The sequence below is a fragment of the Carcharhinus amblyrhynchos genome, chromosome 28 (genome assembly GCF_965287045.1).
Source record: "Carcharhinus amblyrhynchos chromosome 28, sCarAmb.v2.hapA, whole genome shotgun sequence".
NCBI classification, from domain to species: Eukaryota; Metazoa; Chordata; class Chondrichthyes; order Carcharhiniformes; family Carcharhinidae; genus Carcharhinus; species Carcharhinus amblyrhynchos.
The window spans coordinates 31,942,872-31,969,611 of NC_137351.1; the positions used below are offsets into that span (position 1 = coordinate 31,942,872).

At 45.5% G+C, this 26,740-nt stretch overlaps 1 long non-coding RNA gene across 1 annotated transcript in view; it reads left to right on the forward strand.

Moving 5' to 3' along the window:
• LOC145359540 (uncharacterized) overlaps nucleotides 1-23,444 on the forward strand; it is a 147,528-nt gene extending 124,084 nt beyond the window's left edge. The window contains exon 3 of the long non-coding RNA XR_013889599.1: nucleotides 23,248-23,444. This is a non-coding gene — a long non-coding RNA (uncharacterized LOC145359540). The remainder of the gene's footprint in view (nucleotides 1-23,247) is intronic.
• Nucleotides 23,445-26,740: the final 3,296 nt, after the last annotated feature.

Below are 26,740 nucleotides of genomic sequence, written 5' to 3' on the forward strand. Positions count from 1 at the left end.
ATTCTTTGTTCTTTGGGTCTTGATTGTCCAACAAGGGGCATACACGCGATGGGTCGTACGAGGGCTGCTCTTGGATGTTTCGAGAGTAGCCTAGTGCTTCACATCGTTAGTGTACGCTTAAACTGGACCAGCTGACGGGCAACACGTCAGCTCAGTGACTATCGCTGTTTGCTGTGCAGACACATGGATTTGGGCCGGTGTCTGTGGGAGTTTGCACATTCTCCCTGTGCTTGCGTGGGTTTTCTCTGGGTGCTCCGGTTTCCTCCCACACCCCAAAGATGTGCTCTTAGGCTGATTGGTGTAACAAATTGTCCCTAAATTAGTCTCCCCTCAGTCTGGTTTCCAATGTGGAATGCCATAAGCGTAGACAAGGGTCATGGGTGGAGAAGGGACTCAAAATGTTAAAATGGCGGCGCGGGCTCGTTGGGCCGAAGGGCCTGTTTCCCATGCTGTGTTGTTATTTGCTCTTTGTTCTAAACTGGGGCAACCTGTCTGTTCCTTCACATTGATCCCAATCACCCGACAGCTGTATACCCTTAACCATCCCTAGAAAGAGTGCAGAAAAGATTTACTAGAATGCTACTGGGATTTGATGTTTGAATTATAAGGAGAGGTTGGATAAACTGAGACTTTTTTCTCTTGTGTGGAGAAGGCTGAGGGTTGATCTTATAGAGGTCTATAAAATAATAAGGGACACAGATCAACTAGATAGTCTTTTCCCAAAGGTAGGGGAGTCTAAAACTAGAGAGCATAGGTTTAAGGTGCCAGGGGAGAAATACAAAAGAGTCCACAGGGGCAATTTTTTCACACAGAGGGTGGTGCGTGTCTGGAACAAGCTGCCCGGGGGAGTAGTAGAGTCGGGTACAATTTTGTTTTTTAAAATGCATTTAGATAGTTACATGGGTAAGATGGATATGGGCCAAATGCGGACAATTGGAGTTTTAAAAAAAGGGCGACATGGACAGGTTGGGCTAAGGCATAATCCATTCAAACACACTGCGGCTTTGTATGTTTCTGACATGCAGAAAGAAATTTGATTTTTATGAAAATCTGAAACAAAATTCAGAGGATGCGGGAAATCAGAAATAAGAAGGAAATGCTGGAGATGTTCGGGAGATCTGGCAGCATCTGTGGGCAAGAGGAAAACCAGAAGTTAATGTTTCTACAAGTTTCAACAAAGTTATCAAATTTTTGCAGGTCTCTGGGATAAGAGCCGGGGAGTGGACCCAAATGGATAACTCATTTTCAGAGTCAGCACATGATGGGCTGAATGGATTCCTGGCTCTCGGAAAAGGCGCCCTCTCATGGGGAAACATAGAAAATAGAAGATAGGAGCTGGAGGAGGCCGTTTGGGCCTTCGAGCCTGCCCTGCCACTTATTACAATCATGGCTAGATCATCCAACTCAATAGCCTAATCCTGCTTTTTCCCCATAACCTTTCATCCCATTCACCCCAAGTGCTATACCTAACTGCCTCTTGAATACATTCAATGTTTTGGCATCAACTACTTCCCGTGGTAATGAATTCCACAGGTTCACCACTCTTTGGATGAAGAAATGTCTCCTCACCTCCTCCCTAAATGGTCTACCCTGAATCCTCAGGTTGTTGGAGGATCAGTCCCTCTCAGTGATATCGCTCTGACTTTGCAAACAGAAGATTCTGTCTCCCACTCCCGTTACAGAAACAGAGAATCTGCTGATTGCTATGTGAGGGGTCTTGCGGTTTGCAAGTTGAGGTTGTGGAATGGGCAGTAGAAATTCAACCTTTTCTTTCTTGTCTGTTCAGCTGCTTCTCAGCTCTCTTATCCCCAAGGGGGCAATGACTCCCTCGTGCCAAAGGTAACTCCTTAACCGTGAGTTTAAAGTTGTGACCCCCAGCCCCACCACCCTCAAACTTTTGGGCAGTGTGATAACCCCCCAGGACTTGCATGGGAAATCACTGATTGACCTCCCTGAATACGAGCTCCCTGAGGATTGGTAATTAACCCATCAGATGGAGCTTGCATATGGAGCCCTGTAGAAAGCAGGCTCCTGAGTGGGTCCATTGTTACATTGTCCTGATTGGGACCTGTTTGTGTTCACCACAGGCTAGTGGTTTTGCTTTACTTTATTTTGTGCAATAAAGCACTGCTCCTTTACAGCTGACAGCTGGAGTTATTGTAGGTGGGAGATTGGGAAGGAGCAATTTTAACTAAATGGCAGTATTTTAAGAGGGTGCAGGAACAGAAAGTCCTGGGGCTGTACAGACACTAATCCTTAACATGGACATTACTAGTTGAACAAGCTGCTAAAAGGCCTCAGTAATATTTTGAACTTACGAAGAGAGGCATAGATTATTAAATCATGAGGAAACACTGCCTAAGGAGCCCAACAAGGGACCCAAGTCATATATCTTAAACCAGGTCCAACTAAATAAAGTGCCTCTGATAGGGAGATAGCAAACAGATCTCTCAAACCAGAAGTCAACACATGAGCCACAGCCAGTCATAGGGAGCAGATATTTTGTTCCTTCAAAAAGGCCTTCAGCCATTGAGATTGAGTGAATCTGGAGTCACATTGTCCACTCAGACATTAAAGACAGTAGGGTCAGCAACAGTTACTGTATCCTGCAGAAACCAAACAGCTCAACAACCTGTTCTAATAATTGAGGGTTACAGACCTTGCCTAACGGGTCGAGATTGGCTAAAACAGATGGAATTAAATTGGTGGGAAATATTCAACCGACTAGACGGAGGTTTTCAAGAGCTTGAGGTTTTCCAAAAGGAACTGGCATGAGTAGAAGGCACTAAAGCCAACATTTGGATTCTGAGACAATGGTAAAACTCTTTGGGACTTGTCCAGTGCCACATGCACTTCTTTATCAGGTTGAAAGAGAGCTTGGGAGATTGGAAGATTTAGGTGTCATAAAATCTGTACCATCCCTGAATGGTCTGCACCCATAGACCATATCCTCAAACCAGATCGAACTGTCAGAATTATAAACTAATAGTAAAGCCAGAGCTCAGATGGATAAATATCCGATTACTAAATTTGAGGTCCTCTACCCAAATTAGTGGGGGGCCTGATTTACACCAAGCTCGAGCTCAGTCATGTCAACCAACAGATGGAGTTGAATGAAGTTTTATTACTATTAACACCCACAAAGGGATTATACCAGTACACACGTTTACCTTTTGGAGTCTCATCAGCCCATTGCCAATTTCTAACGTACAAATGCAAGTTTATGACAGGGTGTTCCTAACATACGGCTATATCTAAACAATGTCCTAATGACAAGAGCCTGACCTGAGGAACACGGATCAAACTTGGATGAAGTTTTGAGAAGATTTAAAATGAGAAAGATCCGTTTCCAGGCAGATGAAGTTACATACTTGAGTTTCAGCGTTGTCTTATTACTAATTCAAGCTAGACTGAAATATTATGACAGATTCTTACAAAATGCGTTTACAATCTTAGCCCCACATCACCAGATTTTGAAGAAGCATCAGCGATGGAAATGGGAGAAGAACAAACGGAAGCATTTGCCAAAGCAAAGCCAACCTTACAGTCATTAACATTGCGTGTCCACTTTGATCCAATCTAACCATTGGTCACACAGACTGTGCCGTCACCACCTGTACCTCAAGAAATAGTGTTGGCACTGCCCCTGATAGAGATACAGCTACTCACACAAAACTTCGACCAAAAGGGATCCAGTGTTGTCAAAAGTCCGGAGGATGGTGATGCATGGATGGTGATGTGATAAGTCAGAGCAAGTTAAACAGCAAAGGCTAAGGGAACATGTGAGGATGACGTGTTATTGTGGGGGGCGCTCATGTTATAGTGCCACCCTAGCGGTGACAACCTTTATTACAGGAATTGAATGAGGCAAACCCCACAAGCAGGATGAATGCACTCTCCCAAAGATATGGTTGGTGGCTGGGCATCGATAAAGAAATCAAAAGACTGCTCAGGCAATGCCCCTGCAGTCATTACTGCCAGCAGGAACATGCATCTGTGGGAGTTGTTGAGTCGGCCACGCGCAAGAATACATGGAGATTTCGCAGGACCGTTCATGGGACATATGTTTCTCATCTTGGTTGATATTCATTCTAAATGGTTGGCTGTCGCCTCACTACAGGAATGATGTGGAAGCTATTGAGAGGGTGCAGAGGAGATTTACAAGGATGTTGCCTGGATTGGGAGGCATGCCTTATGAAGATAGGTTGAGGGAGCTAGGTCTCTTTCTGGAGAGACAAAGATTGAGAGGCGACCTGATAGAGGTTTATAAGATGTTGAGAGATATTGATCAGGTGGATTCTCGGAGGCTATTTCCTAGGGCTGAAATGGTCGCTACGAGAGGACACAGGTTTAAGGTGCTGGGGAGCAGGTACAGAGGAGTTGGCAGGAGTAAGTTTTTCACTCAGTGGGTGGTGAGTGAGTGGAATCAGCTGCCGTCGGTGGTGGTAGAGGCAAATTTGCTGGGGGTCTTTTAAGAGACTTCTGGATGAGTACATGGGATTTAATGGGATTGGGAGTTACAGATAGTTCTATGGCCTGTTGGTATGGATATGATCAGCGTAACTTGTGGGCCAAAGGGCCTGTTTGTGCTGTAGTGTTCCATGTTCTATGTTCAATTGATGAAGTCTACAATGGCCACAGACAACATTGACAAGTTGCAGTAGATTTTTGCCATCCATGGCATCCCAGAGGTCTTAGTGTCCAACAATGGCACAGCATTCTCAGTGGAGGAGTTCGGAAAGATTGTTAAATCAAATGGTTATTCATCATGTTTGGTCAGCACCTTACCACCCAGCTTCCACTGGAGAGGAAGCTGTACAACATTCAAATCATCAGTGAATAAACACTTTAACTGACCACAGCCTTTACATTGGCAAGTTTCTTGTTGTCACACAATACCACGCCAAGTGTGACCACAGGGGCTACGCCTGTAGAATTACTAATGGGATGCCACTCAAGGACACACTTTGAATTTTACATGTCGATGTTTAATGATGTTCCGTTTTGTTTCATTCCTAAGTGAACTCAGGAGTTAGCGGGGGAGGTGTGTGGGAATGTGGTTCCTTTAAGGGGGCCATGTGATTGGACCGGAACAGAGGGGCAACATGAGAAGCAGAGCCAATCCGGTCGGGGTAGGAACCTCAGTTGGAGCCAGGGCAGAGAAGAAGGTGGATTTGTATTGAGGTTCTGTCAGACCCTTGTTTGGATATTTATAAATATTGTTCTTCATGAACCCTTTAAAACGTGAAGCCACAACGAGTGGCTTTCGAAGTTGTTAAGGTCACCTTCATGAACAGTGTCAAGAAAGTGCAAGGAGCCGGATTCAGAAAGCCGAGATTACATTGGGAAGTAAATCACAGTGTGTGTCTATAATTAGCCCAACTGAAGCAATTAACTGTAAAAGGAAAAGATTCGCTCCCAAATCAAACTTCACTGAGTGTACAGAAACTCAGAGTGTGATTTAAAAGATGCTGCAATTGAAACTGTCCTTCCCCTGGAGGCTGTTCTCTCTCACTGCCCCCGTTCCCCAAAAGCAGCACCTTCAGTCCCATCATTTGCAAACTTTAGTATGAGCGCAGAAACATTTCATAGAATCCTTACAGTGCAGAAGGAGGCCATTCGGCCCATCAAGCCTGCACCGTAACCCCACATATCTACCCTGTTAATCTCCCCAAAACTAGGGTCAATTTAACACAACCATTCAACCTAACCCACACATCTTTGCACTGAGGGAGGATACTCACAGCCGGAGGAAACCCACACAGACACGGGGAGAACGTGCAAACTCCACACAGGCAGTGACCCAAGCCAGGAATCGAACCTGCATCCCTGGCGCTGTGCTACCTCGTAAAAAGTCTGACAACACCAGGTTTAAGTCCGACCGATTTATTTGATAGTAAACTCACAAGCTTTCGAGGTTTCCCTCTTCGTCAGGTGAATGGAGAGTTCTGACGAAGAGAGAAACCTCGAAAGCTTGTGAGTTTACTATCAACTAAATCGGTTGGACCTAAACCTGGTGTTGTCAGACTTCTTACTGTGTTTACCCCAGTCCAACGCCAGCATCTCCACATCATCAGTGTGCTACCTGCCACCCCCTCTCTGTTACCGCGTTAGAGTGTCGCTTGAAGGGTTCGTATAGTTCCTTCACCTCAGCATGTTTCAAAAGTATAAGTTTCAAAGACGTTTTATGAGCTTTATGAGCTGTGTGCAGTGCAGTATTTGTACTACTTACTTTTAGAATTGAACAAAATCCCTGAAAATGACATACACAAAGCATCGACATTTGACCTTTCCACAGCAGTGGCAACTGACTGGTGGAAAATATCTAAACAAAGCTACATTACTGGATCAAAAGACAATTTAGAGGAGGGTGGGGTAAAGCAGCCGGGATGTGACAGATGGGAATAACTAAGGAAGGGTGAGAAAATGTTCAACTTACAAACTCAAGAATGACTAACCCTCAATTATTCCCAGCAGGACACAAATAGAGGAGGGAGGTGAGTTTGGGAAAGAATAGAGATTCTTCTGATTGAGTTCACAGTGTGATGTGACTGTGATAGTGTGGCGAGGTCATGATGCACATGTTCGGTTGGAAGATGTGGCGCACACACATCGAATGAGGCAAATTCAGAACACATCTGCCCAGAAATCTCATTCTCAGAGTCTTGTTCCATCACACTCTTGGAAAGAGTGAAGTAACCCAGTTGCCGAATCTTCATTTCAGATTCCAATTCATTTCAAACAATAAACTAAGCGGGATATTTGTGAAAATCTGAGTCGATTGCCGTTGATCACACTTAGCGCATAGACCTGCTGAATCTTAGAATACCAACTGGATGGTTGGCATCCCAGTATAAATATGGCAGAGTGGGCATCACTGATAGTCATGATGTGGAGATGCCAGCGTTGGACTGGGGTAGAACAGAAAGAAGTCTCACAACACCAGCTTAAAGTCCAATAGGTTTATTTGTAGCAAATGCCCCAAGCTTTCGGAACACACTGTTCCTTCATCAGGTGAGTGGGAACTCCCACAGCGTGTTCCGAAAGCTTGGGGCATTTGCTACGGATAAACCTGTTGGACTTTAAGCTGGTGTTGTGAGATTTCTTTCTGTATCACTGATATCACCAGGGTCTCCTGGGCCAAGGTTCGGGTCAAGTCATTTTCATGTGATAAATGAGCAGACCCTGTTTGCCAGCTTGTGGCACAAGGTGGACACCAGTACGATGCCAGATTTCTTTGTTAATTCCTTCGTAGAGTGTGGCCACCCTTGGTAAAGTCAGCATTTGTTGTCCTAATCACCCTTGAACTGCGCAGCTTATCATAGATCACAGAACCCTACAGTGCAGAAAGAGGCCCTTTGGCCCATCGGTTCTGCACCGAACAGAATCCCACCCAGGCCCTATCCCCACATCCCTACATATTTTATCCACTAATCCCGCTAACCTACACATCCCAGGACACTAAGGGGCAATTTCTTAGCATGGCCAATCATCCTAACCCACACATCTTTGGACTGTGGGAGGAAACCAGAGTACCCAGAGGAAACCCACGCAGACATGAGGAGAATGTGCAAACTCCACACAGACAGTGATCTGAGCTGGGAATTGAACCCAGGACCCTGGAGCTGTGAAGCCGCAGTGCTAACCACTGTGCTACCGTGCCACCAGTTTCAGATCAGAACCTACCAAGCTTGTTGGACAATTTCCGGGGCGGTGGTAAGCAGCGTCAGAGCGGTCCAGGCACTGGAAACACAGTTTCAGCAGGACAATGCACCACTCAATGACTGACCAGGGGACAGCATGAGCCTTATTTAAGCTGCTCACTGCCTCGGTTTCATTCCTCCGCATTGGCATCATCAGCCATGATTCAGTGGGTAGCCCATGTCCCGCACAAGCCATCCCGGCAGCCTGGGGGATGCTCGAAGACCCCGGGGATATCCAAGTGCCCCAGGATGTAGCTGTCATGCACAGATAGCGTTCACACATGGATGTGATGCTGAGCCAGTGGTCACGCACAATCTGGACATTCGGGGAGTGGAAAATCTTACTGCTGCCACGCTATTTTACTCAATGCACCTGGGCAGTCAGTGCATGAACTGTGATTTAAAGCCCAATAGGGAGTCAGATGTTAGCCCCCTCCCCCCAGTGAGATGTCTGTCCCATCTTTTCCCTCTGAGTGACATTCATTCAGCTGCTTGGATTGGCAGATATCAGTCGTGGGAGTCCCCCCCTGCACAGATAGGGACCCCTGATACCACTGGCAGCAGTGTATGGCAGACTGGGCTCAGCTCACTGGCACTCACATAGGGAATAGGAGTGGCTGGGAGGGGGTCCTCATTGAGGGGCCCCTGCAGTATAAATTCTGAGTGCACCCACCTGGATATACTCCTGAGCCTACTCCCCGCTAATCCCTCTAACCTAAGCATCTCAGAACACTAAGGAGCAATTTTAGCATGGCCAATCAACCTAACCCACATACCTTTGGACTGTGGGAGGAAACCAGAGCACCCGAAGGAAAACTTACGCAGGCACAAGGAGAATGTGCAAATTCCACACAGAGAGTGACCCAAGCTGGGAATCGAACACAGGTCCCTGGAACTGTAAAGCAGCAAAGCTAACCACTGTGCTACCGTGCTGGTGTGGGACAGTGTCAATCCTGTGCACAAATAGAAATACACCACCATTGTCTCATTTATACCCTTGGGAGTGGCCTAAAATGCCATGCCAACAATTACACTAGATTTTGCTGGTTCATTTGAGGGTTACATGTTCTTAATCATAATTGATGCACACTCAAAGTGGCCAGAAGTTGTTATCATGAAATCTACTACATCTGAACAAACTATTGAAAAGCTTGAAGAAATTTTTGTAAGGTTTGGTGAAGCGGGAGAGATTGTTAGTGATAATTGTTCACAGTTTACTTCACAAGAGTTTGAGAATTATCTCAAAGTAAATGGTAATCTGTATAAAATCCACACTTTATCATCCATCAACCAATAGATTAGCTGAAGGATTTGTAAAATCCTTGAAACATTTTTTAAAAGCTTCAGAGAGCAAGGTCCGATATCACGTTGTGTAAATAGTTGTTTGTCATCTTATGGAAACACCACCCATGTGGCTATCCAAGGTTCTCTTGCATTACTGCTGTTAGAAAGAAAATTGAGATCTAAGTTTGATTTGTTATTAACTCCAGAAACTTCAGAGGTAGTAGAGAGTAAACAATAATCTCAAGTAGCTGGACCAGTGTGAAGGCAAAATGATACCTATTTCAACAGGGGGATCGAGTGTAGTTATGCCGCGAGCAAGAAACAGATACCAGCCATAGTTCTAGCAAAACAGCTCCAATGTCTTACACAGTTCAAAGCGAGGCTGAACTAGTTTGGTGACACAGTGCTGACCAATTGTTGTCATCTCAGAATGATTTGTCAGAATCATCTCCTGAAATACTAACTTATTTAGACCTCCGTGTTGTGAGTTCTACTGCTGAAGACTGGAATCTGATTGCCTGATGATTGAGTCTGTACTGCCATATCAGGTGAGAATGATGCAGAATTAGTTCCAAGACATGAAATATCTACCAAAGTTCCAAATCATACTTCTCAGGTCAAGGAAAGCCAAATTCAAGAATGTTGTATATAACCAAACAGGATTAGACTGTGTATGATGATTAATGATGCATAATACAGCATCTAGAGTATTAGTGATCCTATGTATAACATTGCAGCAATTTGCCATGTTTACAGAAGTAAAAGGGGAGGAATGTTATATATTTAAGGAATTGTGCAATTGCTTTAAGAGCTAGTCACATGATTCAATGGAGATGTCATTAGGATAATAGAATCCCCACACAGTAGGCCTATTGAGTCTGCATTGACCACAATCCACCCAGGCCCTATCCCCCTAACCCCACTTATTTACCCTGCTACCCCCCCTGATACTATGGGGCAATTTAGTATGGTCAATCAACCTAACCTGTACACCTTTGGACTGTGGGGCGAAACCAGAGCACCCAGAGAAAACCCATACAGACATGGGGAGAATGTGCAAACTCCAGACAGAGAGTGACCCGAGGCCAGAATTGAACCCGGGTCCCTGGCACTATGAGACAGCATTGTGCCACCACACTGCCCCTTCACTTTGTTCTCTGCACAGGTAACAGCTCGTCAAATAAATCTGTTGTTGTTACGTTGATTCTATATACACAAACCAAATCTTTTTGTTTAAACCCACAATCCTTCACATGGCTAGGACACTACAATGAGAGAGACTATCACAGCATGCCTGAGTGGAAACCTAGAATTTGGAATTAATTTATTAAATTAACAAACGCAAATGAACAAGTAGTGAAGCAGTGGTATTTATATTTTTATAGCACCTTTAATGGAATAACATATCACAAAGCACTTCACAGGAGCATTCAAAACAAAATATGACATTGAATCACACATGGAGATATTGGCCTGGATCTTTGGGGATTGGCATTCACCCTTGGATTGCCTCTCAATTCCTACTTTTCTGCGTCATGCCAGAGCCCCACATTTCTGGTCTGGGCTTTTGATCCCGGCTTCATCAGAAATGCAGAGTGTACCTTGAATCCAAGTGTTTCCTCGTAGGATCATCCCGGGAAACAGTAAGTGGGCCCTTCTTACAGAACCAGCACCATATTGTGTAAACTGTTCACTAACACACCAATAAACTGAGACATAGAATGTAGAATTCCTACACTGCAGAAGGAGGCCGTTCAGCCCATCGAGCCTGCACCGACAACAACCCCATCCTATCCTCATAACCCCACATATTTGACCCTGCTAGTCCCCTGATGCTAAGGGACAATTTAGCATGGCCAATTAACCTAACCCGCAAATCTTTGGGGTGTGGGAGGAAATCGGAGCACCCGGAGGAAACCCATGCAGACACAGGGAGAATGTGCAAATTCCACACAGGCAGTGACCCGAGGCTGGGATTGAACCTGGGCCTCTGGCGCTGTGAGGCTGCAGTGCTAACCACTGTGCCATTGTGCTGCCCTTTTAAACTGTGCTCATGTATGAACGTCAAAATGAGTGGGTAAATATGTAGATAGATAGGGGTGTAAGGTTAGTGAGATAAGTGAGGAAGGGGGTAGGATGGTAAGTGGATAGAGTGGCAAGTGGATAGGGTGGTAAGTAGTTGTGGTATCAGGTGAAGAGTACAGCAGGTGAATAGGACAGTCAGTGGTTAGGGTTATAAGTGGGTATGTGTCTAGAGTATCCAGTCAGTAAGATGGCAGTTGGATTGGGTGATAGGTGTGTCAGGGATAGATAGATAGGTGGATAGGTTGGTAGGTGCTGGGAATGGTAGAGGGGAAAGTGGGTAAGATGAAATGTAGAGGGGTGTTGGTTAGGGAGAATGGTTAGTTGTCTAGTTACATAGAGACTAGGATTTTTCTGTCTGCTATTCCCAGGATTATTATCCAGGTAAGTAGGTTAAACCGTCCAAAGTCTCCGACTCTAACGCAGAGTTGGAGATATTCTCAGAAGGTCTCGGAAACAGGCAAGTTCAAACTTCCTGGGCAATTCCCTCCGAGTCTTTGCGTTGGGATTTCTGAGAAGTTCCAACATGTATCTTGGGCGGAGTGGAGGGGTTAAATCCGCGTCCCTGACCATCGAAAAACCAGGAGATCTGGGCCTTTAGGTCTGATGGCTAGCACCATAATCAAAGAATTCCAAAGCTTAGGGTGCAGACAGCTGAAAACATGGTCACTGATGGTGGAGTGGTTAAAATGAGGAATAAGAGATCAGAATTAAATCAGCATAGATATCTCAGAGGCTCATGCAAAAGGAGGAGATAGGGAGGGATGAGGCCATGGAGAGATCTGAAAACAAGGATGAGAATTTTAAAATTAAGATGTTGCTTGACTGGAAGAAAGATGTATATTTATGCACCAGCATTCCAACCCTAAGGCATCCCATCTTTGGAGCTGACCATTTCCTATACCTTCTTGAGTAAAAGACAACAGAGATAGCTACTGAATCACAGTTAAAACCTAATATTTCATACTCTGAGATATTTATGTTAGGCATTCTTTCTGCTGACAAAGAGACAAAATAATAAAGATAGCAATTCCCAGAACTAATCTTTTATAGATAAATAGTAAATACACACCAATGTTTAAACATTCCAGCAATAGTCCTTCAACACAAGTTGTAGATACTTGTTTTATCGTAAGGCACAGATTAAGATGTTTCCAAGGTAAACTCTAGTCCATTTAAGGAACTTGAAACTTTTATATTTTGTGACTTATTTCACAAGAAGTTTAGCGTGGGTTGTTCCTGCTCCTGAGCAAAGGACTGATGGATTTCATTTGGATCTGCGTCAGTTGTATATCCATTAGTCTGGACAGTCCTTCCACTATATCAGTTCATCTTATAGCTCCGCTAATTCCTCAAGGCTGCTTGCTGCATCTCCTTAATGACCCTGTAATGGTGAGAAGCAAATTAGCAATATATCTGTGCAGACAGTAATTGGAAAGTAAGGTTATGGCCAATTATAATATTACGACTTTCAAAACCACAAGACTCGTAAATATCAGCCTGACTTTCAACATGCTGGCAATCTTAAAAGCTTTTTCTAAAAGGAATGTTCGTACCCACTCTGCTGAATGGAATTATCTTTGGTTTCTGAGCCCTGCTCCAGTCCATGAATAGAATCCCATGCCTCCAATTAACAATGATCTCACTGGCTTCCCTTCTCCCCGAGTAAAGTTTATTTATTAGTCACAAGTAACACTGCAATGAAGTTACTGTTTATGAAAGAAGTTTGCTGATCCTCAAAGATACTTAATTCGCTGTGAGGCATTTTGGCACATCAGGTGGATGTGAAAAGCCCTATATAAATGCAATCTGTTTGCTTCTATTTCCATGAAGCAATGCATCAAAGCTGACATGGGATTTCTACCACATTGCCCCACCCCACATTACCTCCTTCCTGGCTCCCACAGACATTGCCCCACCCCACATTACTGACCTCCTTATCCCCCACCCCCTCCACCACCCAGACCGATCTCCCCCTCCCCCTTCGCCCTCACTGATCTCAGGCAGAGTGGCAGCGAACACTCCTCCCCCCCGCCCCCATTGGTTTCAGACAGAGTGGTGGTGGACCCCCATTCCACCCCACTGATCTCAAGCAGAGATCTGTCGGATGCTCGGCACCTGCCTCCTCACAAACTGGAGCGCCGAAATCTGACTTTTATGGAGCATGTCTCTTTGGTGTCGATTCTGGATGGGTGAACGTGGTGGTAAAGGAGGGAGTGCCGGTAAGGTTGGGCACGCAAATGCATTTAAATGGCTGTCGCGCCCATTTTGGGCGTGGTCCCAATCGCAGCCATTGTCAAGCCTTGGTAAAGGGGGAACTGGCACGGAGGCAGGCACGAATCGCGCTTCTCACCCCACACCCGACTTTACCAAGTTTTTGTGCCTGAAAATGAGTGCAACTTGATGGTAAAATCAGGCTGATAGGGTTTACAGCATGGAAACAGGCCCTCCGGTCCAACTTGGCATGCTGCCCTTTTTTTAACCACTAAACTAGTCTCAATTGCCCCATTTGACCCATGTCCCTCTATACCCATCTTACCCATCTTTTTAATTGTACCCGCTTCTACCACTGCCTCTGGCAGCTTGTTCCAGACACTCACCACCCTCTGTGTGAAAAAAATGCCCCCGAGGGTGGTAGGTGGACAGGGTGGCAAGTAGAGGGGGTGGTAGGTGGTGCCGCAGGTGGTATCGCAGGTAGGGTAGGTGGCATGTCTACTGTATGTCCTCGGTTTATTCCCTCAAAGCTAAATAAAATACTTCCCCCAAATAAAATGCAGCAGACAGACTCCCAATATCGTAAGAAAAAAAGAGAAGGAATTGCAACCAGTAGCCGGTATAGCGGGAGAGGGGAAGAGTGCAAAACGCAACGGCAAGATCAGAAAGTCAAATACGGGAAGCCTGTGAAAGGAGATAGTGCATCATGAACTGTATCTATATTATCAGGAGAGCAAAGAAAAGGCCAACACGCCCATGGGAACTCAGCCAGATTGAGACAACAGGAATACAGAACTCTCTTCAAGTGACCTGCTCCATAATCTCTCAGCACACATCGATGCCTTATAGTCACTTGAGGATCTGGGTAGAATCATCGTTATTTGCACAATGTTATATATTAAATTCCAAGTCCAGCTGAGACAGCGCAATCTAATGACAAAACAAAGAGGCCCAGAAAACAAAAAGGAGAAATAATTTAAGTATTGCTGAATAAAAAAGAGACATGCTGTCGAAGTTTTTCATTTTGCACTCATCAGGACAGCACGGAGGCAGAGTGGTTAGCACTGCTGCATCAGCGTACCAGGAACCCTGGCTCAATTCCGGCTTTGAGTGTCTGCCTGTGTGGGGTTTGCACATTCTCCCCGTGTCAGCGTGGGTTTCCTCCGGGTGCTCCAGTTTCCTCCCACAGTCCAAAGATGTGTGGGTCAGGTTGATTGGCCGTGTTAAATTGCCCCTTAGTGTCAAGGGGGCTAGCAGGGTAAATATGTGGGGTGACGGGGATAGGACCTGGGTGGGATTTCTGTCGGTGCAGACTCAATGAGCATTCCCACCTGCAGTGGGAGGTGAAAATATTGCGGGGGTCAAATTGAGGGTTTCCTATCAGTGGAAGAAGAGAGTTTGAAATCGTCTGCTCCAGCCCTGAATGGTGGATTGTGTTTATTGATAAGTCATGTCAGGAAGACTGTTTGAACACATTAGAATATCATGATTCTTGTAACCAAGGCAGCTTGCACTGGATCAAAAGAAAATGTTAGCATCTAATTAGACTGACGTACACCCTAACAGAATATATGCAATGTGCACCTGGTGAACAGGGCTTTGCCCATATCATTGCTAACCTTGCATTGTGCTGACGCCGCTCCAGATTCTGGTTTCAGCACATCTATTTCAGGGGGCTATTTCAGGGAAAGCTCGATATATCAGACCAGCAGGAAGGGGACGGGTTCTAATGTGATCAGGATTAAAGGTTTGACGAGGTAGCGCAAGGCAAGACAGAGGCAAGGGAAGGGGCTGGAGGTGGGAAAGACTGTTGAAACCAGACACATGATTGGAAGGTGCAGATGAATGGGGGCAAAGATGTCTCATGGCCAGGGGCAAAGAGCGTCAAGGGCAGCAGCCCCAAGAAAATCTCAGGCAGAATGTTAAGATAGCTAAAGTTACAGCTAAAGATAGCTATAGTTAAGATAAGCTAAAGAAAAGCTTAAGTAGTGGTCTGAGATTGAAAAGGTTTGTCCTTGTCTGTGTCCCACTCCAGGGGGGGAGAGGGTGTGTCAGTCCACTATCAGTAGTGCCCAGCAAAGTGCGCAGAGGGCATGGTCAGCACCTCACATGCAGGGCCGGGCTCCGGGGGCGAGAAGGGGCAGAGGGGGAGGGGTGTGGTGTGGTTCTGGCCTTGGACTCAGTTGCAGATGGTACAGTCACATTCAGGGGAGGCATCTGCAGCCTGTAGACTGGGAAATGTGTTAGTGTGGGTCTGGGCACTCAATGATTTTTCTCATTTGTTCATAGAATGTGGGTGTCGCTGACTGGCCAGCAGTTATTGCCCATCCCTACTTACTTTTAAGAGTCAACCACATGGCTGTAGCTCTGGAGTCACATGTAGGCCAGGCGTAGGTCGGCAGATTTCCTTCCCTAAAGGGACATTAGTGAACTAGATAGGTTTTAACAACAATCGACAATGGTTTCACAATCATCATTAGACTTTTAATTCCAAATTTTTTTTATTGAATTCAAATTCCACCATTTGTGGGGATTTGTATCCGTGTCCCAGAACATTAGCTGGGTTTCTGAATTAATAATCTCACAATATTACCACTAGGCCATCAACTTCTGCTGAAACACTGAAATAAAAACATGAGTTTGCAGCTATCTCCAAAGGTTTTGTTTTTGTTTTTTTGTCGTTGATTAGTGAGTGACTGTGACTTCAGGGAGTTCTCACAGTGAAGGCACCAATTAGCCAAGGCAATCATGGCAATGGTTATGAGTGCTCTCAGCATCGCACTATCCCCACCCTCTTACACCAATATCAATCAATCTACAGCTATGAGATGGACCTGGCCTGCCATTTGGATGATCTGCATTTTTTCCAGTTTCCAGGATGCCGGATTCCCTTCCCTAGTGAACCAGATAGGTTTTTCCAACAATGGGCAATGACTTCACAGTCATCAGTAGATTCTAAATTCCAGAAGTTTTTAATTTAATTCAAATTTCACCACCTGCCATAGTGGGATTCGAACCCCGATCCACAGATCATTACTCTGGGTCTCTGGATTATTAGTCCAGTGACAATACCACTTTGCCGTTGCCTCCCCTTCATGGGGGATCCCTATATGTGACAGTACAGTAGGTCTCAAGATGGAGAGGGGTAAGGTCTACGTGGGCCATAGGAACATCCACCTCAATTAATTCAGGGACTAAGACAGTGATATCAGCTATGATTATAATGGGATCCAGAATTACAGAGGGAGGACTGAGAGTAGCAGGAGGGAGGGAAACCTGAACATTAACGTCCTCCAGGACAATGGGAGGGATTGCCATGGTCACACAGGGAGGGCTGGTCTAGTGATAAAACCTGAGAACCACCATCTTGGAACGTCAAGCAATGGCGCAGTGGAAACTGAAACAAAAACCAACACAGCTAGGGAGGGCTGTTAGGGTTCTGGGAGGAGTGGAGCCTAGCACTGGGAGGCCAATTAAAGTTCTGGGCAGACTTGAAACTAGGAATGTTTCAGATCCGACATTTAGACCCGTACACACTCTGCCTGAAAAAATATCGGCGATTCTTAATCTCCCCTGCCCCCAATCATCATTGAGGCACTGATTCCCTCTCCCACTCTCCATCACTACACCTGCGAGTGCTCACTTGCCTTTCCCCTCAACGCCAACGAGCAAACTGCATGGAACTTTCTGGAATGCTCTCCCAAACTGGGGGGGAGTGAGGGGGATTGTGACTGCTGGGTGGGTTTGCGGGAAGTGCTGAAGATCGGACAGTCAAGTACGAGGGGAGGGGAGGGTGTTTGGAGCTGGCCCACAAATGGTCAGGGGGGTGGCCGAGATCAGGCTGTGGGACGTTTGTGGGGGGGGGGCAGCACTGTGGGGGTCCCAAGCTGGCCAGCGATTAAGCTGGCCATCAAAGAGGGAGGCTGACAGTTTGGGGTCACTACGCATGCTCTCTGAAATCTAACAATACTCACACTGGTAGCCACAAAATGTGGGAGATTCTAGTGTGAACTCCCACTGACAAATCCAATGTGATTTACTTCAATTTCCCACGAATTCAACACTGAGGACTATTTTGGGAGAATCCTGTCCTTCATTTCCACTGCTGGACATGTCCACTAAAATATCAGTGAGAGGAACATCAGACATGTTCCAGCATCAGAATTCCATTGGCATCATCTGAAACCACACCTTGAAGTGTGTTAATGGTGGGAACTTCAGGAGGTGGAATCTGAAGACTTCTGCCAAGTGGAAACTGGGCGATAGTAGCTGGAAATTCCATTCAAATTATTGCTTCAATTTCCTGATCTGTGTGCATTTAAAATTAATTTTAGTTCTAAGAACTGGAATCATATCTTGTCCCCTTTGAAAGTCAGCTAAAAGATTTCCTCTGGTAACAGCATGTGAATAGATTCAGTTTCGTACAGGGAGTGGAAGGGTTGGGTCTGTATGGGGTCAAGTTCTACTTCACAGTACAGGGGCGGCACAGTGGTTAGCACTGCTGCCTCACAGTGCCGGGTTTGACTCCCAGCTTGGGTCACTGTCTGTGTGGGGTTTGCATGTTCTCCCCGTGTGTGTGTGGGTTTCCTCTGGGTGCTCCAGTTTCCTCTCACAGTCCAGAAAACGTGCTGATTGGGTGCATTGACCATGCTAAATTCTCCCTCAGTGAACCCAAAACAGGCGCTGGAGGGTGGTGACTAGGGGATTTTCACAGTAACTCCATTGCAGTGTTAGTGTGAGCCTACTTGTGACACTAATAAATAAATTTTCACTTTAACTTAGAATTAAGCATAAATTCAGGTTAATTGTCCAAACTGAGGGAGTGCTGCATTCTCTGAAGGAAATGTATAAATATTGTACATCACTATTAGAAACAGAACTGTGGAGATCTCCTTTATCCTGATCAATATTTACTCTTCAACCATCACCAGACAGACAGATTATCTGGTCATTATCATAATGCTATTGGTGGGAGATTGGTGTACGTAAACTGACAGCCATGGTTCCCAACATTACATCAAGGGATTGAGTTTAGGAGTTGGGAGGTAATGCTGCAACTTTATAAGACCCTTGTCAGACCCCACTTGGAGTACTGTGCGCAGTTCTGGTCGCCTCACTACAGGAAGGATGTGGAAGCTATTGAGAGGGTGCAGAGGAGATTTACAAGGATGTTGCCTGGATTGGGAGGCATGCCTCATGAGGATAGGTTGAGGGAGCTCGGTCTCTTTTCCCTGGAGAGACAAAGGTTGAGAGGCGACCTGATAGAGGTTTATAAAATGTTGAGGGGTATAGATAGGGTGGATTCTCAGAGGCTATTTCCCAGGGCTGAAATGGTCGCTACAAGAGGACACAGGCTTAAGGTGCTGGGGAGTAGGTACAGAGGAGATGTCAGGGGCAAGTTTTTCACTGAGAGGGTGGTGAATGAGTGGAATCGGCTGCCGCCGGTGGTGGTAGAGGCAAACTCGCTGGGGTCTTTTAAAAGACTTCTGGATGAGTACGTGGGATTTAATGGGATTGGGAGATAGTTCTATGGCCTGGTAGGTATGGAGATGATTGGTGCAACTTGTGGCCCGAAGGGCCTGTTTGTGCTGCTGTGTTCTATGTTCTATGTAAGAATCACATTTCAAAAGTACTTCTCTGTCTGTAGAGTGTTCAGGATTTACAGGTGTCATGAAGGGCAGTGTAAATATTCCTTTATATCACAGTTATATTATTTCTTTGTTCACTCGTTTTGTTCATGAATTCATTCCATGTTCTAAACTTCCAGCCAGGAATACTGTGATACTATCCCACTTTTGAAGATTGAAGGTTTTACGGAGTATAAAGTTTATATAGTAACCCAGCAGCAAATTTCCCAACAGGACGTGCTGTTTAGCCAAACTCATAACCAACACCATACCTTGATCAAGGTACAAACAAAGTGTTTAGAGTTTGGGCAATTGGGGTACATCCAAAATAATAATCTACAATATAGCAACCAGAAGAATCAGATCCGAATATAAAAACTGCCTTAAATGAGGGAGAGAATGGAGCTCTCCTGATGTCTTGCCTAACTCAAACAATGCTGCGACAGAGCGCAAGGAATGAGATAGAGAATCTGGTGAACTGGTACGACGACAATCATCTTTCCCTCAATGTCAGTAAAATGAAGGAGATAGCCATTGACTTCAGGAAGCATAAAGGAGAACATGAAGTGGAAATGGTCAGGAGCTTCAAGTTTCTAGGTGTCCAGATGACCAACAACCTGTCCTAATCTCCCCCATGCCAACACTATGTTTAAGAAAACCCACCAATGCCTCTACTTTCTCAGAAGACTAAAGAAATTTGGCATAATTGGTACAACTCTCGCCAATGTTTACAGATGCACCATAGAAAGCATTACTTCTGGTTGTATCACAGCTTGGTATGGTTCCTGCTCTGCCCAAGACTGCAAGAAAATACAAAGGGTCATGAACAAAGCCCAGTCCATCACACAAACCAGCCTCCCATCCATTGATTCCGTCTACACTTCCTGCTGCCTCAGCAAAGCAGCCAGCATAATTAAGAACCCCAGACATTCTCTCTTCCACCTTCTTCCTTCAGGAAAAAGACACGAAAGTCTGAGGTCACTTACTAACTGACTCAAGAACAGCTTCTTCCCTGCTGCTGTCAGACTTTTGAATGGACCTGCCTTATATTAAGTTGATCTTTCTCTACACCCTAGCTATGACTGTAACACTACATTCTGCACTCTCTCCTTTCCTTCTCACCTATGTGCACTATGATTGGTATGCTTTGGGGGCAACTCTCCCAAGAAAATTCAAATTCGTGGGAAAACAGGAGTAATTTACATTGTTTTTTTCAGTGGGAGTTCAGTGAAGAATCTCCCGCACTCTGTGCACTGCAGAGGGCACCAGTCTGAATGTTGTGAAAAACTAGGGGGCAGGACCTATTCCTGCTGGAGAGGCCGAGATCGGCGCGCTGGGTGGGCCACTGTGCATATCCCGATCTGTCAGTGCTGGGATCGAGGCGTGTGCAGTGGCTCCGCACTGTCAGTCTGCAGTTTGTTGGACAGCTCGATCGCTGGCCAGCCCGGGACCCCCCTGCACTCGTGCTCCCTTCCCCAACTCCATCCCCCGCATAGCCTGATCCTGGCCTGCCATCCAAATGCGGGCCAGTCCCGATCCCACCCCCATTCCGGCCTGCCCCGATCTCCAGCACTCCCCTCCATTTCCCCACAGAACCCCCAGCTGATCAGTGTCTCCGAGTCCACTCCAATCGCTGACTTCCCTCCAGTCCCAATGCAGAGTGGCAGCAGGACCCCCCCCCCACCTCCACCGATCACCCCGCAGGTCCTACCCCATGACCAGTGGGCAGTGCCAAGGTGCCCCCTGCACTTGGTCACTTTGCCCCTTGTGAATCCCCTTAATCAGTTGACGCACGATTCTCCTGGCCCATAGCACTAAAACATTAACGCAGTGCGATGGGAGAATTGCTCCCTTTGTCTGTATAGTGCAGAAGAAACAAGACATCTCACAGTACAGAGAACAAAGAACATTACAGCACAGGAACAGGCCCTTCGGCCCTCCAAGCCTGTGCTGACCATGATGCCTGCCTAAACTAAAACCGTATGCATTTACAGAGTCCATATTCCATTCCCATCCTATTCATGTATTCGTCTAATTGCCCCTTAAATGTCACCATCGTACCTGTTCCCACCCCCTCCCCAGGCAGCGCATTGCAGACATTCACCACCCTCTGTGTAAAAACCTTGCCTCGCACACCTCCTCTAAACTTTTTCCCTAAACTTTAAACCTCTGTCCTCTAGTACTTGACTTTTCTGCTCGGGGAAAGAGCATCTGACTATCCACTCTGTCCATGCCTCTCATAATCTTGTAAACCTCCATCAGGTCACTCTTCAACCTCCGTCGTTCTAGTGAGAACAAACCGAGTTTATCCAACCTCTCCTCATAGTTAATACCCTCCAGACCAGGCAACAAACTGGTAAACCTCTTCTGTACCCTCTCCAAAGCATCCATATCCTTCTGGTAGAGCAGCGACCAGAATTGTACACAATATTCTAAATGAGGCCTAATCAAGGTTCTGTAAAGCTGCAGCATGACCTGCCAATTTTTATACTCAATGCTCCAGCTGATGAAGGCGAGCATGCCGTATGCTTTCCTGACTACCTTATCCACCTGCGTTGCCGCTTTCAGTGATCGATGGACATGTACACCCAGATCCCTCTGCCTGTCAATACTCCTCAGGGTTCTACCATTTACTGTATAATTCCAACATGCATTGGACCTTCCAAAATGCATTACCTCACAGATGTCCAGATTTAGCTACAGACTTAATACTACATACTAATACATGTGGCAATAATAAATCAAATCAAAAAAAATTCCTCCCTTAGCCGAAACCCCCAGATGTAGATTATTTACTCATTCACACATTTGTTACAAGTGGTAATATTGGTGGCTTTGTTTTCATACATAACAAATGTATGGGGGCGGTTGAGGGTAAGGAGTCTGGCTTGGTGAGGTGGGGAGGACAGGTAGTCAGGGAGGGGGGAGGTCCCATGGTCAGCCGGGTTGGGGAATTTTGGGGGGTGGGGGGTAAGTCAGGGACTAAATCTCGGGAATGTCAGAGGGGAGGGGGTTGGAGTTGGGGGGGAATTCCTGGGTTGGTAAGGAAAGCCCCATGGGGATTCGGGGTGGAGGTAGGGATATCCGATGAGAGGTCATTGCTATAGTTACCCAGAAACCAGATGTGGTTTTAAATCTTCTAACCGATTCTGGGTAACTATTGATCTGACAGAGTCTGAAGTTTGCTGTTTAAATTTAACTTTCCAGGACATTTGTCATAGAAACCTGGGAACGTCTGGTGTGGGGAGGAAGGGGTCCTGCAGTGCATCCTTGGGGACCCCCCTCTAGGTACAATAACCTGGGGTCCAGCTGGAAGCTGGTGAAATGCCACATGATACCCTGATGACTGACTGGGCTGCTGAATACATGCAAGGTTTTTCCTTCCCGTGTGCATGTGTCTCTGTGTGCGTGTGCGCATATGCATGTGCGTGTGCGCATGCAAGCGGGGGCGCATGTGTGTGTGCATGCATGTGTGATACCCATGCAAAAGTAGGGGCGGAATGGCAGCACAGTGGTTAACGCAGCTGCCTCAGAGCGTCAGGGAACCAGGTTCAATTCCGGCTTTGGGTCACTGTCTGTGTGGAGTCTGCGTGTTCTCCCCATGTCTGCGTGGATTTCCTCCGAGTGCTCCGGTTTCCTCCCACAGTCCAAAGATGTGCAGGTTAGATTGATTGGCCATGCTAAAATTGCCTGTTAGTGTCAGGGGGACTAGCTAGGATAAATGCATGGGAATAGGGCCTGGGAATAGGGATTGTGGTCAGTGCACATTCGATGGCCCGAATGGCCTCCTTCTGCACTGTAAGGATTCTATGATTCTACAACATAGGGAAGTCAGTTTAAATTTCTAGGTATGTAAGGAGGAGGAGGAGAAAGATTCTGAAACTTCCTGAAGACTCTGGAATTAACGTAATAATCTTGCACAAAAATCACTGCTGGCCTGAATGAAAAGTGGCAGCAGTTTGATCAGTAAAGATTACGAGGCAGAGGAACAGGCACAAATCCACTCAGTGAGCTATTGGACGCCCATGGCAGCAGCCAGTTATCTGAAAGTGGTTTTCCAGTTGTTAAAGCTGGATAAAGCCCCACAGGAAACAGGAAGCTAAGTCTTCACAGAGCACCAAGAATCCCCTGCCTCTGCATGAAGCTGTTATTACACTGAACCACATCAGTTAGAGCACTTTAATGAACATATAGCACTAAATCCAAGACTTATGGACTGCAAAATACATTATCGCTGATTTAATATCTGGGAGAGGGAAATGGCACTCAGCAAGACTGAAACATGAATTATTTAATGCAAAACAATTAAAGGCTCGATTTCTTCCTTGTCCCTGCAGATGGGCAGTGCAGATTACCAAAGAAGCTTAAAAGCCATGACTTTTCCTCAGAATATTTTCGATCTCACACATAATCACAGGAGAATCCTGCGCCAACCTGGGATCACGCTTTATCTTTGTGTCTGTCCTTAATTTGTATGAGGTGTGAACCTCCTGATCAAACATCATTGTCTTCACAACAAGCTTAATGCCTGAATAAAAATAAAATAATAAAAACTAGGGTGGAGTTTTATGGGGCGAGGGGGAAGGAGGAAATGGAAAATGCAACAAGTTGTTCGAAAGTCTATTGTATAAAACATTGTCTATTGTAAAAAAGGTCTATTGTCTATCCAGGGCCATAGAATTCCACCGAAAGACACTGCCTTTTGGGAGTTTTTGGTTTGATGTGCGTGAGAGAAAAGAAATATTTTCAATTGTGTACTGGCTTTCCTGACCTCAGGACATCCCGAAGCATCTTCCAGCCAATAGAAATCTTTGGAAGTGTAGTCACTGTTAACTAGTAACTAGCACTAGTCACTAGTAACTGGGGAAATGTGGCAGCCAATCTATGCACAGTAGATCCCACAAACAGCAACTTGAAAATGACCGACTAATCTTCACATGCAGTTCGATCAAACATGCAACCTTCAGTCTGCAAACACATTTGCAAATGATGCTGAAATGTGGTTGACAAGTTTGAATCCACTGCGGCATTAAGCGTTTAAATACTAGCTTGACATAAGAACTAGGAGCAGGAGTAGGCCATCCGGCCCCTCGAGCCTGCTCCGCCATTCAATAAGATCATGGCTGATCTTTTTGTGGACTCAGCTCCACTTACCCGCACACTCACTTAATTCCTTTACTGTTCAAAACTTTACCTATCCTTGCCTTAAAAACATTCAATGAGGTAGCCCCAACTGCTTCACTGGGCAGGGAATTCCACAACCCTTTGTGGAAGGAATTCCTGCTCAACTCAGTCCTGCTTCACTTTATTTTGAGACTATGCTCCCTAGTTCTGTGAATTCCACACATTCACCACCCTCTGGGTGAAGAAATTTCTCTTACCCCTTATCCTCAAACTATGATCCCTGGTTCTGGACTCCCCCACTGGGAAATGACCCCCATCAGGAACATTCTTTCTGAATCTATCCTACCTAATCCTGTTAGAATTTTGTAAGTTTTTTATGAGATCCCCTCTCACTCTTCTAAACTCCAATGAATACAATCCTAACCGACTTAGTCTCTCCTCAGATGACAGACCTGCCATCCCAGGAATCAGCCTGGTGAACCTTCGCTGTACTCCCTCTATAGCAAGGACATCCTTCCTCAGATAAGGACACCAAAACTGCACACAATACTCCAGGTGTGGCCTCACCAATGCCCTCTACAATTGCAGTAAAACATCTCTATTCTTTTACTCAAATTCTCTCACTATCATGGCTAAGATACCATTTGCTTGCTTTTCTGCCTGCTGTACCTGCGCGCTTACCTTTAGAGACTGACGCACGAGGACACCAAGGTCTCACTGCGTATCCACTTCTCTCAATATACCCCCCCCCTCATTAAAATAATAATCTGTTCTCCTATTATTGTTACTGAAATGGATAACCTCACATTTATTCACATTATAATGCATCTGCCATGGAGATGCCCACCCACTCAGCCTGTCCAAATCACACATAAGTATCTCTGCATCCTCCTCACGGCTCACATTCCCACCCAACTCAGTGAATGTAACTGAAAGCTGATGTGTATTTAAGTGCATTGATGACTAAATGAGATAACAATGCGAGCAGTAATAGTCAGTAGCTTTACTTGCTGCATTAGTGGTTGAAGGAGGCATAAATAATACAATGTGTTTGATGTAAAAATCAATGAAGCAAAAAGCAAAACAGTTTGAATTTTATAATGCTCCTGTGCAAGATGAGGTTTCCATGAATTCTCAATGAAGGATGAAATGATGCCTTGGAAGTACACCAAGTGACACATTAAATCTTTGCTTTACCATATCCAGTTTACTGAGCTCCTTAACTCTCTCTGGATCCAGCTCACGGAGATGCTGAGCCCCTCGCATTGTCTCCTCGTGTTTCTCAGTTACTCTCTACTCTCTCCAATCCCTCCACTGCCAGCAATCTCTCCTTTTCTCTCCCATCATTTTCTCCTCCTTCCTTTCTCAGCCATCCTGCTCCCTCTCTTCCTCAACTTATCGTGCACTCTGACCCCTACCATCCCAAGCAGTGTGCGTTTCGCCTCTTCCCCTTGCAACCCCCCCACCTACCCCAACCCTGTAACTTTTCTATGCCTTTTAGCTTTGACAAAGAGTTATCTGGCCTCGAAACGTCAGTTCTTTTCTCTCCTTATGCTGCCAGATCTGCTGAGATTTTCTGTTTTGGTTTCAGATTCCAGCGTGCGCAGTAATTTGCTTTTAATTCAGGCCAATCTTATATTACATGGAGCTGTAGAAATCTCAACATGTGTGCTGACCAGTGAGGGTAGATTTCAGGTAGACGTTAGAGAACCAACTGGCATTCTTCAACAAGGACATCATCAAGGAAAGCGAGCTGATTTGACTGCTCTACCAGAAAGGCAAATTTGGACACAAGTTAGAAGAACACATTAAAGTGTACAAGAAAATTTATACATGAGATTTAAATATAGCTAGCTGCTGTATCATCCACATATCAGAAATATACAAGGGGTAGGAAGCTAGGTGTCATTCCAACAAAGTCACATACCCAATGACGATATTTGCAAGAGCTGAATCTGGAGGGATTCCCATGGTACACTTAATTTGCACATACATAGTGCCATTACAACTGAGCTCAACTGCATGACTTGCTGAGTTTCTAAGTTCAATGAATACTGAGTCACAGAATAGAGACAGTTCTTGATATAGTGACATGGTGCAACTGCCTATGGCTTCCTTGTGCAATACATGGGTGAGTATGCTGGTAAAGTGGAATGAGTAAGAAGTCTCACAACACCAGGTTTAAGACCAACCAGTTTATTTGATAGTAATCCCACAAGTTTTCGGAAACGGTGTTCCTTTGTCAGGTGTGTGGAAGGTTGCTGTGGCTCTGGAGTCACATAGGCCAGACCAGGTAAGGACGGCAGATTTCCTTCCCTAACGGGCATTAGATGGGTTTTTCTGGCAGTGGTTTCATGGCATCGGTAGATTCTTAATTTCAGATTTTTTTTATTGAATTCAACGATCTGCTGTGGTGGGATTTGAACATTAGCTGAGTTTCTGGATTAATAGTCTAGCAATAATATTACTAAACCATCACCTCCCCTGAACCAGACATTAAGAATTACAAGTATTTAGTTGATTTAGTCATGCTTATTAAGGATGACTTTGTCAGCTTTACTGATTTGTATGTCTGGTTTGGCCCTGAAGCCTCACAATGCAGCGAAACGTTTGCGATGCATGTGGAAACCCACCAAGCCATTCAGAGTCCTGCGATATGTGTGCACTAGATCAGCTAGGAAAGCCTTCAAGGATTCTGCCTCTTCA